The sequence below is a fragment of the Barbatula barbatula genome (genome assembly GCF_947034865.1).
Source record: "Barbatula barbatula genome assembly, chromosome: 23".
NCBI lineage: Eukaryota > Metazoa > Chordata > Actinopteri > Cypriniformes > Nemacheilidae > Barbatula > Barbatula barbatula.
This window is the reverse complement of record NC_136786.1, coordinates 10,548,260-10,563,077: the sequence shown is the minus strand read 5'-3', so window position 1 is coordinate 10,563,077 and position 14,818 is coordinate 10,548,260. Positions and strand designations below refer to the sequence as shown.

At 40.5% G+C, this 14,818-nt stretch overlaps 1 protein-coding gene across 1 annotated transcript in view; it reads right to left on the bottom strand.

Moving 5' to 3' along the window:
• gli3 (GLI family zinc finger 3) overlaps positions 1-14,818 on the bottom strand; it is a 96,353-nt gene that overhangs the window by 58,892 nt on the left and 22,643 nt on the right. The gene's annotated exons all lie outside the window — the stretch shown is intronic.

Genomic DNA, 14,818 nt, shown 5'->3' with positions numbered 1-14,818 from the left:
AACTAGCAATCCAATAGGAATTTTCACAAAGCATGTTCGCACAAACCTACAGACACGCACACACAAACATACAGAGACATCCACGGGTAGAGCCAAAGACAGAGGCGATAAATAAGTGGAACAAGCCCGGTCATGCTAAGAAGTCTTTGGGTAGTGCAGGAAGGCAGTGTTACTGCTAACGTTTGCTTAAGGGAGCTCTTTATGGGTTTTGTGTTTAAAGCCTTCAGGGCTCGGCCTCTTTCAGACAAACGTGCAGGTTCACAGCTTCACACAACGGCGAGCGGGTGTCTCTGCGTCTCTGCTTGCCACAGTCTGTGAAATAAAACAGGCCAACATTCAACATCACAGTCAGGCAAGGATTTCCCACAAGCTTGCTCTCTCTCTATTTCTCTCTTTTTCTTTTTTCAAAGACACAGAATTCCATAGAGAGGGCAGCTGAGTCTTTCCCCTGCATTCCAAACTGCCCATTAAATGGCCTCATGGGTAGTATCAACGCCCACAAGCTATCCGCCTGTTCTCTCTCTTACTCTACCAGTCTTTTAACACTGTTTCTGCCTCTCTCCTACACACACACACACACACAGATGTACTCTCTGTATTTCTCTGTCTGTAAGTAATCTGTTCTGGCGGGCAGAGTTGGACTTGTACCCCGCAGGGACGGAGTCTCCAGCGGTCTAAAATGGGGCAGAGAGATGCGAGTTTACAGGGCTTTTCAGGGTTTTACGGGCTTAGCGCTTGATCTCTGTTGAAGACACATGACCCATTATCTGACCCCGATCGGGTCATGACCTCTGAGCCTAGAATAAAAGTGAAGCAACGAAGCACTCCATAATTCAGAGGAAAAATCTTCAACTCGCCCCTTTCACTTCTGTACAACATTATTGAATGCTTTTTAACCTTGAGGAGTTCATTACTGCAGCTGTGGATGGGTCAACGAGGTCAGCAATGAAGTCATTTAAACCTCGCCGATATTTTGTGGCTGCCACAAGCTTCTGCACATGAGCACTCTGAAAACCCTTAACCAAAAATATTTGCTGCATTTTGGAGACCATACAAGACTGTATGATTGGCAAAGAGGAAAGAGCACAGGCCTTGGGAAAGCCTGTAAGAGCCGCTCTGATGGAATGAATGGAACAAGCGGGCACTGGTGGAATGGAGCGCTTGTTTCTCTGGCGCGCGAGAGTGGGTGTGACTCAGGTCATTAAGCTCAAACTGTAAGCCTCCTCCGGTTTGGCGGGGTTCAGCAGCTTGCCGTCGCCTGATGAGTGCTGCTCCGGCGCTCGGCTGTTTGAAAAATCTCTCTCAAACTCTGGTGTGGAGTCACGGAGTCGGTGCCAAGGTCCCGTAGTGCTGCAGCTAAAGTTACCGATTAGTCCCTGCTAGGAAAAACCAATTAAAACCGTGTGGATTAAAAACCGTGGAATACGCTTCACGAACGCACTCGTGCTCGAGGTTCCTCGGCCCATGAAAAATGACAGCATCAGTTACGTTATAAGTCTTTAATCCTATACTGCACAGCCAGTGATCGTATTGAGGGAATAATAGCATTTATACAGTTAAAGCGGGATTAATAGGGCTGCTCCCACAAAACCGCAATATTAACATAAAGGGATTTAAGTATCATCTTGTTACCAGCCTCAGACACGGATGCTACGGTCCAGGTCTGGTTAAAGAGAGCGAACGTGTTGCGCGCAAACAGGTCACACATCAATCGGCATTTTATGCAAGCATTTCTGACCTATTGTGTTGAAATTTTTTGAATGCATCATAAATGGTGTAACTGCATATTCACCTCAAAGAGCAAATTGGAATACATCTACATTCATGCATTTAGAAGATGCTTTTATCCAAACTGAGCCACAATGCTTTCAAAGTATACATTTTATAAGTAAGCTATTTTGTTCAGGAATCAAAAAATTCAAATGAAACTGAAGCATAATATGAATTTGACGTACGAAATAACATCGTAACAAATTTAAGATTCAATGCAATATAGGTGAACGGTAAAATACCGGTGTGGTAAGTCTGAATTTATTCAGGAATAGATGAACACTCCTACTGTTCTCCGGTACAAACCGCCTCAGACTCCCCAGCTTATTGTCTTTAATCATCTAAAAGGTCTTTCATCAAAGTCCTATTAGTGTAAGCACAATGATGACCACTACAGCTGAGTAATGCCGCCCAGTTCCACCAGTCTGAGCCCAACACTTGGGGCTATGAGCCTCACTATGCATTATTATGACATTAACGCAGTTAGGCCGCAATTACAAGCTCATAATAAGTCAGAAGCTCATTTTTGCTCTCATTCGCTCTTTACTCTGCGTCAAGGCTCACTTCTAATCTTCACTAGACTAGAATTATTTCAGCTTGTACAGTCACTATGGCTCAATAGTGCACAAACAAGTGCCACCTCAACCCAATCACTTTCCCTACAGTGAGAAAGTGAGAGAGAGGTTAAAATAACAGTAATTGACATGTTCTTCACAGGGTTCATCATCTAGCCCAACATCATCTTCTCTACCTCTTTATCTCCTCATTATTTTACTCTCGTTTAGCAATTTTATTCCAAGCACTGAAACCACTTTAAAGTGCTGGAGATTTCCTAATATATTAGATGTTTTAATTCTTAATGAGGACACATTGATAAAACAAAAATAGACATTTGTTGACATACGACAAACGATGGACTAAAACGATTTATGGCACAGCACTGTTGAGTTTGGAAAGATATTGGGTTTGCTGGTCTCAGCTGGTCTCGCAGCAAGACCAGTTGAAAAGTGTCCAAAATCCATCTAAAATCAGCAAAGCAGAGCAGCCTGGACCACAAAGACCAGAAAACCCAGTATCTTTATAAATCTATAAACGGTTTGAGATATTATTGAGATCTGATTTGAATGTCAAAAGGAGACACAAACTTCGATCTTGATCACAAGAAAAAAATCTGTGCACTTTAAAGGGACGGTTCAACCCAAAATAAAAATGATTTCATTATTTATTTACCGTTGTGTCATTCACAATCTGTCTGACGTTCTTTCATCTGCAGAACACAAAAGAAGATATTTTTGATGAATGTTGGCAACCAAATAACATTGGCACCCATTGACTTCCATTCTATGGACACAAAACCACGGAGACATTTCTCATTTCTCAAAATATCTTCTTTTGTATTCCACATAAGAAAGAGAAACATATACGTTTTGAATGACATAATTCTGCCACATAAATGATGGCAGAATTTAGATTTTTGGGTGAAAAGTTGAATATGCCCTCAATCTTCTTTCTGTCTAGTAGAAATTATTCAGAAATGAAAGAGATCCTATTCATGGTGCTTCCCCTACAGGACAAGAAACTAGACCGTTTATCTTTAACAATTTTCAATAAGGATATATAACCTTTTATTTATTCATTTAGTCAAATTATTTCTGTCTCATCCGCAGAGTTCAAAAGTTTCCCTATGCTTTCAGATGAAGGTGAGTGTGCTACTGCACTCTGGGCTCAGTGGGGCTCTGATGTTGAGATTACACATGTCAGGAGGCAGATGAGAAGCATTTCCACGGACCCTGACCATCACCCCTTCTCTTTTATTTTCTCTTGTTTTTTCCACAGCATTCTTTTATTCCTTTTGCGTCTTTGGCTCCACCATTGCTACACAGATTCACTGGTCTATTCACCCCGACACAAAAACAGCGAGCTCGTTCTCTGCGTACCAAGGGGAAGCACGCTCCACCAAAAAGAGAGGAAGAATGATTGCGCGCCCTCTCTCTCTCTCTGTAGTGATTGAATTTCTTAACATCTTTTCAAAAATCGCTTAAATGCCTGGAGGCAAGAGGAAGAAACAAGCTAATGGTGGATGGGGAGCACTGAACAAATTTCAGAGCCCTTTCCTGCTCGCGTTTGAGGTTTGAAAGCGAGCACCCTGCCTTTCAAGTTTCAAAGTCCTCCTTTCTCCTGTGGTGTCACTGAAGGATTTGAAAAGAAGGTAATTGTGCTCACTGCCGCCCTGATCAGAGGCGCACGGCCCAGACTCTAGTATTTCACCAGCTCTCAGTACTAGAGGAATAGACTAGGCAGCTTGGCTTCAACTCTCCCATTTCTCCTCTGTCTGACCAGCACTCTCTCTCTCCTGTTCTTTGTGTGTCTCTTGATCTTTCACTCGCTTTCTCCAAGTCTTGATATAGGCTTCACTCTTGCTCTTTTCAATGTTCATGTTGGCTGAACCCCTCTCTCTCTCTCTCTCTCTCTCTCTCTCTCTCTGCCATCTTACCCATGCCACTCACCCCACTTTTGATTATATTTCTGGGCTGCAAAAACATTGCCTGACACTTTCTTTGGAAAGTAAAAGTACTTTATAAATCCAAAACTACAAGCCACTCATAATTTTGGAGTCAATGACAGGTCATGAAACCCAGCGATTTCAATGAAAGTTCACAGCCCAGATTTAAAAAGGGCTCAATACATGGGCTTGGGGTCAACCACATATTACCAGACACCTAGAAGCCTGCTATATACGATCAGATCAGCATTTATGTTACAAAAAAGTAAAAGTGACCTCAATTAGGATTACACCGTTAAATGTTTAAAATAGTAGCTAAAATTCAACACTTTGTCGGTGTATATGTGTAGAGTTAGGCAGATGTAAATTATGTATGTACCTGTAGCAAGAGCAAAGTTAATAAGTATGTTCAGCAGCATAACGCCGCTGTTTTCACAGATTTGCGCTTTCTTACTTTACACCAAGACGATAACAGCATTGTTTTTAAATTGGTGCACTTTGAACCTGTTTCAAAAGTTTGCATATTCATCCTCCAAAACGTCATGTTTTAGTTAAAAGTGAAATGACCCCTTACAAAACTACACTGTTCCAAAAAAAAGCTAAACTGCTATCTCTCTTCTGTAAATGCCAAATGTTGTTCTTGTGACCAGTGATGACCGTTTCTAACAACAGGACAGATGCCTCGACAGCTAAGGTCGAGTCTGAAGGTGAACTCTAAAACGGAGACCTCTTACACTTTCCCTCCAGCTCTCTGCCCTCTCTTCGACATCTGCCAATCACAACTCACCCCACTCAAAGTTGAACAGGCTCTCCCACTGCTGAGAGGCGGGTTCACGCCAGTCAACATGCAGCAGGGTAGCACGGAGGCCAATTGCATCAGAGTTGCAGGGTGTTGCGCGTTGTTTGCAGTGAGGTTGAGGGCTTTGTGAAGAAAAAGGCAAAAGGTTAGAACTGAACCTCCACCTGCAGATGCTTTGAAGGGTTTGTTGTCAATAGTAGAGGCTGGCATATCTGGGGAACTTTTTTGTGGTGGAGCTGATGTGTGGGGAGCAGCAACGAAGATAGAGGAAGCTCGTGGAGAACAACAAAACGTTTCTTCAAAAGTGCCCCTCCTCCTGTGAAGTAATCTCTCTCTCCGTTTCCCCTGTTTATTTTCTTTCTCTTACAAATCAATTTGTGTGAGAGGCTGTAGTCTCGACAATCAACAATGCAAAGATTTGCGTGCATATAATAACTCCACCTCTCCAAACAGCTTACCTGATTCGTCGGCTTGGCACCTGTGCTAGATACCCACAGAGAGTGTGAAAGGGCGAACAAGAGAGGGAGAGAAAAAGACAGAGTTTCTCCATCTAGGTAAAATGAGAGCAACGGGATTACTAGAAGTGTGTGGGATATTCTTTTAGCTCCCTATGCAGTAAGAAGGAAAGAGGTTCTCAAAGACTTATCCTTTAACCCTCGCCAGGAGAGGTTTAATACCGAACCAACATAGTTCTAAAGATGGCTTCAATTTCCCAATGTGGATGTAAATAATCTATGATATTCTGGAGCAGTTACGGTATAGAATACACAGGTGAAAACAAAGCAAAAGATCAGATTTAGTTTTTTTAATGTACATACAAAAAGTACATATTTTGTCTTATGTATTATCTGTATTAATACATTTTCTTATTTTTATAAACATTCAAATCCATTTGCCAAAAAATAATGATATGGCTGTACAGTTATAAACAATGTCAGTATATTTAATATTTATATACTGTATAAAAGCCTTCATTACCGAATATATTAATAAATAAATAATAATGGTTAGTCATTTGGTCCAAAAGAACCTCAGAGACAAAAAATGCAAAAGGTGTACAGACAAACAAAAACAAAATGGTATTCACATGACTCTACCTCTAAACAGCTTAAATAAAAATAATGTTTTATCTTAATCCACATAATAGAGGCTTTAAGAGTTTGAAAATACATACAAACGATAACCGCATCATGGATCTCAAAGTAAGATTAGATACAAACAGATATGAATGTTTAAAATTTGTAACATGTTTCAACATTTAGTGATGCTTAAACATTCCCTTATTATTATCCACTGTGCAACAACGCTTTAATTTCTACAAACAACCTCAGAAAACTTCTTCTCTACTTTGCCCAAGTCTCTTTGCAAATTTGACAGCTTCCACACAACTCAATTTGCTTGCCATGCACATGTGCCACGTCCCAGCTGAAGGAACGGCTCCCGTGCAACACATCATGCCGACAGGCGTCTACGGAGACACAGTGAATGCTGGACGTCTCTGATTCCCTTCCCAGCAGCGGAGGGATTCTGGGATGCAAGAATCAAAGACAAACCAAGACCTTCTCCCCATGTTCACCTCAAATCAGTGTCACAGTAAAGCTTGAAAGCTCTCCAGGAACTTCATCTCTCCTCCCCCATGGCCTTCTGGGTGTAGCCGTAGCATTCTGAGAGGCCGGTCTGTAACACTCAGACGCGTTCCATCAAAAGCCCATGATTGTGCTGGAGAAAGTGTGCGCCGGCTGTGGAGCCGGGAGTGCTATCAGAGGGGGGACAATGGTACATTTGGGCTATTCAGAGTTTGGCTTTTCTCTGCAGTTGCTGATGCAGCGCCCATACTCACATCAAACTCCGCCAAAGCATTTGACCGGCCATTCCGAGGCCTTGATCAGAGGACATAATGGAGCGTGATTGGTGCTGGCAGGTATGGGCTACATCCAGGTAAAGTACTCAAAGTAGGTTTTTTGGTGCATTAGAATTGTTATGCCCCTGCATAAGGTCATAATACTTTCAAATAGCGTTTGCTCTATAGGGTTAAAGGAGCTTCAGAAACACCACATGTATACTTTGTAATATTCAAAATAAGCATGTTATCTTGTTTTCACTACCATACAAGACATAAAAGTAGAAACAGAACAGTATAAATTCTGCATATAAAAACTACACATACGCTGGTAACAATCTCTAAAACTTGTATTACAATCCATTAATTCACTAATACGTTTCAGTATGTTTTGCTTCTGTGTCAGTGTCGGTTAAGCCACTATTACTATCCCTGCCTAAACATTCCTGTTGTCTGATATTGATAACACAATCAGCACCTAAACAAATGTATATTCAATAAATTACTACTAATAGGCTGTCCCAATTCAATGATACAAATTTACTTACAACATATTTACTCCCTGTTAATCATAAACATTTACTCACAAACTCAAAAGTCACTGACTGCAGCTGTAACGTGTCAGAGGAGAACAGGCCCTCCCGACTGAGACTGGTCTCTCTCATGTTTTTTTCACTATTTGTTCATCATTGGAGTTTGGTTCCTTGACACCAATGCTGTGTTTCCTTATAATACATTTTCCTTTTTTTGTGTTCCTTTTTTATATAAAAGCTGCTTTGAAACAATGCAACATTGTAAAAAGCACTTTATAAATAAACTTCAGTTTGGGGGGGGGCTTCATCGCTGCTTGTTTTTACTGATTGAACATTTTTGCACAATTCATGTTGTACAAATTCGTACGGTTTAGCCACATCATCAAATGTATAAATTCCTGTGGGATCAGGCTAAGTAAATCATGGAAAGGCTGTTTTTTCTCACAAAAGCAACTATGTAGCAAATGGCTTATCAAAATCAGACTGTGAACTTCACGACTCATTTTGATTTGTCAAATTAAATATGTCATTTTCCTTGACTAAGATCCATTGAATACAAAATTTCCTAGATGTAATTTGTTTGGGCTTTTTTATGAGAAATCATATGCTGAAGGAATGTTTTCTCTGGTTTATTGAGGAACTGGCACTGAGAGGCTGGCCTGCCCTGGGTAGACTAAGACAAATGACCCGTTAAGCCTGTTTTTGCCAGTTTCCACTGTGTCTGACCGTTAACATATACCTCCACTCACTCAACACACAAACCAGGTCCAAGCCTGAGGCTCCCAGATTACAGCCAGCCCGCCACAAATCAGGAAGCCAAATTCACACTCAGTTTAGACCATTTTCATAAACATTTGAAACGGTAAAACAGAGGCATTCAAATGTTTTGAAGAGCAACCCCTGTTGAGGTAAAATTTTTCAATTTTAAAGATGATTAAAAAATTCTATTGGTGGGATGTTAACACCATTAAATCGTATTGGAATAAGGAATTAATGTAAGGGTTTTGTAATGATAGACAGCTGGTAGTTCATAATGGTATTTCTAATAAAAATGGTTGTGTAAAAAGAGCTGTGTTTAACATAAAATATCAATCATTGGCTTGTGGCACCTCTGCATTGTGGGTAAATGCATTCAAGCTAGTGAGACTGGGATAGCAGAGGCCTTATTAAGACAGTTAACAGGAGCGGAATAATAAGACAGTTCAAAGGCACCTGCTTGCCGTCCCACAGGGGTGGAATTGTCTGGCCCCTTCCCCTCCCCTCACATTTAAAAGCATGTTAACTCCTATCAGAGGCTAGCAGGCTAATTTAACTTCTGACATTTGATATCTGAGGAATGAGAAGGATCAGCCATTTAGCCGGAACGGGATTACCTCTCCATCCAACCCCGCTCTTCGCTTGCTCCGTCCCCCATCCGACGAGAAAGCCGTTCTCAGTCAGGCCAAATTCATTAATTTGTGAACCACTAAGCACTTTATGAATGATGGCGAAATGGCGCTGAACAAAGTAGAGCGGCGTTCCCTATGCTAGTTACTGAGAAGCTGAGATTTCAGACCTAACGGCTCAACTGGTGAACAACAGCAGAATGAGTTAGTTAGTTTGGTCCTGTAGTTCATCTTGATGCTTTTCTACAATGGTGATACAAATCTGTTAAGCAAAGCAAAAATAAATCTAATTGCTGCTTAACTTCATACTTGAAAATATTACTGTGATTTATTCATTTGTCTCTTCTGATTTGAGTTTTCTTGTATAAAATATATATTTTCAGGAAACGTAGAAAAATATATTAAAATAGTAATATTTGATGAATGACAGGTGTTCTTATGTTGCCGAAATTTCATTTCACTTGAAATGGGATGACAAAAGAAAATGTATACCATGTAAATAGTTTTCAACTAAAACCCACCCAGGATGTTGTGCTCTCAATAAAACAAAACTGTCAGAAAATAAAGTGTTGTTCAGACGAATGTCTGAGCTTTGGCGTGAAAGCAGACGGCTTTAGGTGAAACACACTGTTGCTCTTTGATGGTGCAGCTGTTGACGCTTACAATTTCTCAGCTGCCCCGTTCAGACATACAGCCCCTTTCTCAAGCCACCGTGATAATCAGAATTCCAACTTACCAGCCAAACCTCGTAAAAAATAACACGACAATAAGGATTCCAAACCTCAATTCTGAAACCATTACAAAAACATGACAATCCGTAAAAAGCCATGTGACCCTAAAATTGGTGTTGATCTGTTCAACCGGCTCCATGTGTGATTAATAGAGCTTGTAAAATGACATCGAGTTCTTCATGAATGAGCTCTGTGAAGAGGAATGTGTTTGTAACACTGGATATTGGTATTTTTAATTTTGGGAGTTCATTCCAGTCAAAGACGATAACACCTGCTAAAGATTATCTTGATATAGTCAGACGTTTTTAACTGGAGTAATCATGCATGTCATAATCCGGTAGAAATGTGCTTTGGGCTGTTAAGAGACTCCAGTTTAAGAGTCTGAGGTGATAGAAAACATTTGTTTTGCTCCAGCTGTTTGTACAGAATCCTCTCATTTAAGTCATAACTTGAGACAACCTACTCTCATTAACCCTTTCACACATAGAGGTCAATACAGTGGACATCGACAGATAGGGTAAGGAATCGAAAATCTATTTCAATTCTGGAATCGTAATACAAAGGTAAGGAATTGGATACTTAATATAAAACTTCAAATCCTCTCATCAATTTCAATGTGCACACTTTCAAAAATGTGTGTGCATACACAAAACGGTGCTCATATATATCTATATTCTTTGCAAACCAGTCAATAAGCACTGGCACAATGACCATACAGGTTGATATCCAAAAGTTTTACTTCGTTTTTTACAACTTTGGAATCTAAACTGGAAATCGATAAGAATCGGAATCGATAAGCAGAATCGAAATTGAAGATTCTCAAGAAGAATACCCAACCCTAGCTACAGAATATCTTAAAAAATGCAGTATTCACTCAAGGACATGTCTTATTAGATATTAGACTTATTAGCTAGAATTAGATATTTCCACCTCTTTTCTTTTCTGTTTTGTAATAAATCTCCATCTGTCTTACTTTCTTTCTTTTGCAGAACACAAAAAAAGAAGGATATTTTTAAGGATGTTGATAATCAAACAACATTGGACCCCATTGACTTCCACTGCATGGAGACAAAACCACTAAAACATTTCTCAAAATATTTAATTTTGTGTTCCACAGATAAAAGAGTCATATATAAAAAGGGATTAAAAAAACAAGATGTTCCATGTTTTTCTACGGAAAGGTAACTTAGCACCATACTCGGGCCAATTGAAAACGGGTCGGTTCTCAGAGAGGTTTAAAGGTCCCAGCGACAGCACCTTCTGTGAAAAGGGTAAATGGCGGTTTAATAGCGTGACAGCCCCATCATGCTCAGGTATTCAACCCAAACCCAAATCATTAGCTTCAGTCTCGCTCCATCCACCCACACGTATATGGCCAAAGAGCCCCTTAATGTAATGAGATACAACCCTCTGTCATCAATCCTAGAATTACTCCGTATCTCCAAAGACACAGCATTCGATTCTCCAAAACCGTTTCACTATGAGCATCTCTTTCTGTGCTTTTATCTCTAACTCTTGCATTCGTTTTGTTCTTTCTTCTAACATCAGAAAATATGTCGTTCTGTGTCATTTAGCTGATCTGTGATGAAAGTCCAATGCAAGTCTTATGTGTCTCTTTCTCACCCATTATAACCAATGACACTGCAAGATTTTTGCCAGTTAAAGAAATAAAAAAACATGAAGGAAATGATGTTGCTGTTGTCACATTAAAATCGCAGTGGTACATCGGAAAGAGAAACGTGGCTTAAAGCAATATTTTTATAATGCTCTCTCTCACCTTCTCATTTTCTCTCTGGACCCATGCTGAGCAGAGGCAGAGCCAGATTTACACAAAGGTACCATTGATTAAGAGCCGGGTGTAAAACAAGCCAGTCTGCCCCTTTAAAACGCACTGAAATGAAGTCATGAGGTTGCCAAATTATTCACAGGAAAGACAGGACACGCTGTGTGTATGCGTGGGTCTAATTCAGTTTTAAAACATACTGTAATTTGGAAAACTGTCACGTTTCATCATCATCACTGTTTGTTCAAGGATCACAAATTTTAGCGTACAGTAGGCAATCTACTAAAGTATGCATATGTCTAATTTAATATGGCAGCTTTCATTATATGTAGCTAACCATGAACATTTACAAAAATATGTCAATTGTACAATAAAATTACATTATAATAATAAAGCTGAATAGAGTGTAAACTGTTCTTTGATTCAATAAAGCATTTTTTGCAACAACCCTCCCAATAAATGTACTAATAAATACATGAAATCGCCAGGAAGCTCAAGAAGCCGAAGCTGTACGATAACTTTTTTTGAAGATGCCGTGTCCGTGAATGAACACAGTTCATATGTAAATGCAGGTGGTGATCTATTAGTTTGCAAATAAATCTGTGAAAAAAATTCTTGTATTTTTAACCTGTCACAGACACTCGTCAACTGTAGCTGTGTGACAGTTCGAAGTCTGCATCCTCCAGAGGTTGCAGCCTTCGAAATAAGATGTAGCTTGTATTCTAATTGTTTTCTAATTTAACGTTTGGATAACTAGCGTCGGTTCTCTGTTAGCGAAATGAGCATCCCTACTCCCTGCATAATACAGTCAAACTTGTTTTCTAACATGAGAGAATAAACAATTCAACACAAGTAACCCTGAGCTTGAGTTTCTCTCCATGTACGAGCTTGCAACCGCAACATCGATTGGTTACCCAAGCGGGGTTTGCCCTGGTTCAAACTGTACGTCCTTATAGTGTAATCACAGATCCTCTGACTGCCTGTATAAGGATGTTTCTTTCAAACGTCTGCCCCCTCTACACAGGTCGCGTGCTCCGTTCTTTACAAAAATCGATCTCTTTTTAGATGCTTGGTTTGCTAACTGAGCGTTGGCGTACCTGGACCGGCAATTACGCGGGCCAAATTCTTATCCGATAAAGACAACAAATGAATGGTTTGACACTCCCTCCCTCGGCTGGATGAGAGAGGAGATTTTCTGACTGACAAGAATACAGCTCACCTTATCAACACGCTTCTCAAACTGTCAATAATGACCGCCGCTCGCACGCGCATTACCTGAGCTATTTACTGAAGAGATGAAATGGGGAGGAAGGGCGAAGGGGTGGGAATTGCGGTCTGTTTCTAATCAATCATTGAAATCACTGTCATACTTTACGGTTCTTTGATCTGGGCTAGAAGCGAGGGGTACTAAAGGTAGCTGAGTGGTGACGGACAGATAGACAACAGTACAAGCAGCCAGTTTGTACATTAAGGCATGAGTGACAGGGAAAGAAAAGTATCAATAAAATCTAAATATCAAAGGAAAAATAAGTCTTTTTTGTATTATACTTTTAATAAACAGAAATTATTAATTTAAAATTAAGATTTTTACTTCTTGTAGGTGTGCTAAAAAATTACATCTGCCAAGGGATTGGCCAACACAATTGGAGATACCTTTGTGGGCGGATTGTTTTTGAAGTTGCCAAAATGTTGGTTTTGTTTTCACAGGTTTTATCACAGGTGTCTATTTTACGAGGTGGTGAATTCTTAAGTATCCGTACGATCTTTCACTACGTTACTATGATTTGATTCAGCGCCAGTGACGTTGTGGCTTCAGCGTGGCTTTTTCTAACAATTGAATTTTTTTTAAGATTTACTTTGGACAAATTAATACAGCTTATTCACCACATAAAATTGTTATGTTTCTTTTGTGATCAAGTTTAATCCCATTGCTATTGAGAAGACGATAAGATATAAAAGAGACCTAATTCGTGTTTTCTCTTTCCTGTTTGGCTTGATCGAAGTGCAGGTCTGTTATTGGACATTTCCAAACGTCCAATAAAAAAACACATTTTCAATTATAAAGCGTTTCCAGTTGAGATAGGTGTTTTAAAATCGTCCAATGGGAAAACTGGGAATCACCAACTTGATTTTTGCAAATCAGTAAAAAACGCTTTTCCCAATAGTCTCTGTCCTATAATCGAGAGACACCCTCATCCAGGAGAAGATGTAAAGCTATTTAGTAAAGAACTGAAAGAAGCTAAATGTGCCAGAAACTAAACTTTACTTTAAGAGTTTCATGACATTAAATAGATAGTGGTCTGTTCCGGAGAGAGTCCTACAGTGAAAAACAATACCAATGCATTTAAGTACTGTCTTCCCAGGGTCCAACTCTCTCTATCCCAGACACAAATACTGAACCCCTGCAGCTCATCACCGAGTTTATGAAAAACATCTGACCGTGAGGCCTCTCCTCAGCTCAGCTCTCCGACAGCAATCACAAGCTTTAGAGGGGCTCAATCTGAATCTACCAAGGCCCTACCAAATCCAATATCATTTGAACTGTAACTGTGTATGTGTTTGCATGTGTAGGGCAGAGGTCGCTGAGGGCCTCTCCACCTCTGTACCAGCAGTGCCCAAGCTAATCCCTGTCCCGAGGCCCCAGAAAGACATCACCCTCTGCCAGCCGCCCGGCCGTCTCCCTGCTGCTTCAGGAAATGAGCTACAGAGCAGAAGCCAGGAGGATACTGGCATACTCCAGGCGAGCATGAAGAGGCTCTGTCTGGGCTGCAGAGACACAGTCATCCTCCCCTCCCCATTTTGTCCCCGCCGGAGCTACGGGACCGTGACCCCGACAATGCAGAAGAATTTCTGCCGCGTTCTCTATGAGGCAGGCCAAAATACAAGAGGAGACAGGGAGAGGCGGCATAGAGGAGAGGGACACAAAAGGCATACAAGTGTGTGTAATGTAAACAGTATGAAGAATACAATAGTGAATACATAACAGACTAATTGTATTCTTTTAACAAACTCCTATCCCTAAGCGTAAAACTTTGTTGTTAAGGAAAGGTGTACATTTCACAGGAGTTGGCAAAAAAATGCATATTGAGTTATATTCGCAAAAAAAGGAAATGAGTGCAATCCTTCTACATCAGTGCTAATATCACAGCTGTTCCATTTGTTCCCAAAAAATGTATATAAAAAAATAACTGTTACTGTTTGCACTGATGTTTATGTGGTTCTGAGAGAGAGAGAGAGAGAGAGAGAGAGAGAGAGAGGAATGATGGGACCATAAGGGAGGTGCAGAACAGCAGGACAGAGTGTCGAAACGTTTGATTATGAGTCCCATCAAGTGATCAATGATTTCATTAATAAGACGGATCATACAGCCGTCACCGCGCTGACACCGCCGTGAGAAATTATCCCGCAGCACATTTACCAACACCCTCCCTCTCTGGAATACCGGAATTACCAACCCCATACACACACACACGT